Source organism: Belonocnema kinseyi, chromosome 3 (assembly GCF_010883055.1).
Source record: "Belonocnema kinseyi isolate 2016_QV_RU_SX_M_011 chromosome 3, B_treatae_v1, whole genome shotgun sequence".
NCBI lineage: Eukaryota > Metazoa > Arthropoda > Insecta > Hymenoptera > Cynipidae > Belonocnema > Belonocnema kinseyi.
The window spans coordinates 154,595,688-154,599,061 of record NC_046659.1 but is presented as its reverse complement, the minus strand read 5'-3'; positions in this window follow the sequence as shown (position 1 = coordinate 154,599,061).

Here is a 3,374-nt window from a genome sequence, read left to right as displayed (position 1 = left end):
CTCATATATTTTATTTAAAATTCGTCTTTTTAGACGAAAATTAATGTTCTTACTTGAAATATCATCTTTTTGGTTGAAAATTGATCTTTTTTAGTTTAAAATTTAATATTAAATATTAATTATTTTTCTAATATTCAATATTATTAACAAAATATATTTTTTGTTAGAAAGTCTTGTTTCGTAGAAAATTATTGTTTGTGCTTCAAATATCATCTTTTTTGTTGAAAATTCTTTTTTTTTGTAGTTTATTTACAAATATATATATTTTTTTTTAACTGAAAATTTAACTCTTACATTGTTTATTGTTCCATATTTTTAGTTGAAGACTCAAGAATTTGAATGAAAATTTTTGTTTCGAAAATGTATGATTTTTAGTTGAGAATTTCATTACTTAGTTTGAAAATCGTTTACTTTGTTGAGAATTCATTTTTTCGATAGAAAAAATAAGCAAAAAAAAACTTTACTGTTGAAAATGATTATTTTTGATTAAAATCTCGTATTTTTGACAAAGAAATATTGTTCTTGGTTAAAATTTCTTGATTTTTTTTGAAAATTCCACTATTTAGTTAAAAATAATTCTACAGTTTTGTTAAAAAGCATCCTTTTTTCGTCTTTATTAAAAATTAGTTTTTTCATTAAAAAGTTTACTACACTATTTTTGGTTGAAAACTCATCTTTTTTTAGTTGAAAATTCAACTATTTGTTTGGAAACTTCTCTTTTTTTAGTTAAAAATTATTCCACTTGTTTGAAAATTAAACAATGTTGTTAAAAAGTATCCTTTTGGTTCGAAAAGTTAACTGTTTTGTTGAAAATTTGTCTTTTTTGGTTAACTTTAACTCTTTTTTAATTAAAATTTCTTTTGATTTTAAATAAAAAAACATTTAAAGTTAACCAAAAAAGACGAATTTTCAACAAAACAGTTAAAATTTCGAACCAAAAGGATACTTTTTAACAACATTCTTTAATTTTCAACAAAGTAGAATAATTTTTAACTAAAAAACACAATTTTCTAAACAAATAGTTGATTTTTCAACCAAAAAAAGATAAATTTTCAACCAAAAATGGTGTAGTTCAATTTTCAATGAAAAAATTAATTTTTAGTAGAAAATTCATTTATTTTATTTGAAATTCGTCCTTTTTCGTAGAAAATTATTGTTCTTGCTTTAAATATCATCACTTTGGTTGAAAATTCAACTATTTGTTTGAAAATTCTTTTTTTTTGTACTAAAAAAATGTTTTAAAAAAATCTGTTTTTATTCAAACATCAAATGTTGAATTAATTGTTGAAAGTTAATCTCTTTTGGTTAAAAATAATTGTACTTTGTATAAAACTACTTTTTTTGGTTGAAAATTTAACTATTTGTTAGAAAACTTGTTTTTTTTTTTTTAGTTAAAAATTATTCTTCTTTATTAAGAATTTAACCATTTGGTTGAAAAGTATTCTATTTCGTTGAAAATTGAACAATTTTTTAAAAAAGTATCCTTTTTGTTTAAAATTTTAACTGTTTTGTTGAAAATGCGCCTTTAAAAATAGAATTTGTTGTTTTAGCTAAAAGCATAACTATTCCGCTTGAAGATTAATTATTTAATTTAAAAATCCATCTAATGGGTTGAAAATTCAACTACTCCATTTTTGGTGGGACATTTATCTTTCCTAGTTGAAAATTCAACTATTTCGTTGGAAGTTGATCTTTTCCAGTAGAGAAATATTCTATATGGTTACAAATTTAACCATTTGGTTGAAAATTATTCTATTTTGTTGAAAATTACAGTTTCAACTTTAAAATTGAAACATGAAATTAAAATTTTCAAAATCAATTAAGTTAAAAAACGTGAATTTCCAACTCAACACTATCAATTTGCAACAAGAAAATAGAAGTTAAATTGTCAGCCCAAAAAAAATATCAAACAATCAAAAAAAAGGAAAAGAATTTTCAACAAAATTGTTAAATAAATCAACTTTTACAAATTTGCACAAAATTAAGATTGCAATGAAAGCAAAAAATAAGGCTTACGAAAAATTTTCGTGAAATCAAAAAAAAAAAAAAAATCCCTAATATTTCTAGAGATATGAAAATTGCAGGTTTTCCAGGTATGATAGACGCCCTGTAATAAGACGAGACGATTTACGAATCGGAATTGTAATTTTTATAATAGTAGTTGTATTGTCGTTAAGTCTGTACTGCGTGTACTACAGGAATGAATTAAGGTATGTAAATCATTGTAGATGAATTTTAAAGCATTGATCAAGATTCTACAAGTGTACGTAAACGTAGGTGGTAATTTAAATAAAAACATTTTAAATTTAATTGACCAAACGCGCCTGGTCCACATTATCCCGCCTACATTGCTGCATGTCAACAACATAACTCCTTCCTGTCGAGATTTTGTCCGCAACACACACTTTTTTCTTCCTTTTTTTTTTGTGAAACCCCGAAAGACACATTATACATATTATTATTATATCACGTTGACAAAAAGAGAAAAATAATTGGTAATTATAATAAACTCACGCACAGAAATCACGAAGAAACTCTTGGGAAAAAAAAAGAAAGTCTACAAAAGAAAAAAAGAGAGAAAAAAAAAACACATTCTTCCGATTTTTTTTTATCTCCGAACCTAAGATAATTAGTATAATAACAACAACAATAACACAAGCGCACAACATATAATGCCGCCGCGTTCGTGACGTTCTCTTTCTACACAACAGTTGAAACGAAGAAAACCGCTGTTGACTTAGCAAGCGATCTTATTTATTTTGGTACTTCGATAAAGGATTCCATACTCATTATTTTACAATGTTGAGCCAGTTTGCAAAACTGTAATAGTAGTAGTAATAATAATAATAATAATAATAATAATAATAATAATAATAATAATATAATAATAATAATAGCAATAATAATAATAATTCTTCCTAATTAAACCTAACATAATACGCTAGTGGGTGATATAATATTATTTAGTACCTAATAAACCTAAACGGTCCCCGACAGGACCACCCAAGTTTATCTACAAAAGTCAGAGATCCCTAACTATTTCAAAACAACCACTTTTTTCTTCTAGGTAATTTTTATTTTTTTTTTTTAACGAAGAAAAGAATTCGTCATTGTCCGCATTGGTCTCTTTTTCTCCACGCTCAATATCTCTTGTCGCTACTTTAAAACTTCGTGAGGAAAAAAAAAAAGAAAATATTTCACAAATACTCTTTTTTCCTCGCATCTCTTGATTACAAAATCGATTCATAGTTTACTTAGAAAAAGGAATCTATCTAAAGAGGCGCGCAGCAACATTTTCAAACAGTTAATGACCTCTGTGCCCCCGACAACCCCATGGCCAAGACGAGAAGATAGGAGCCGAGTCAAAAAAAAAA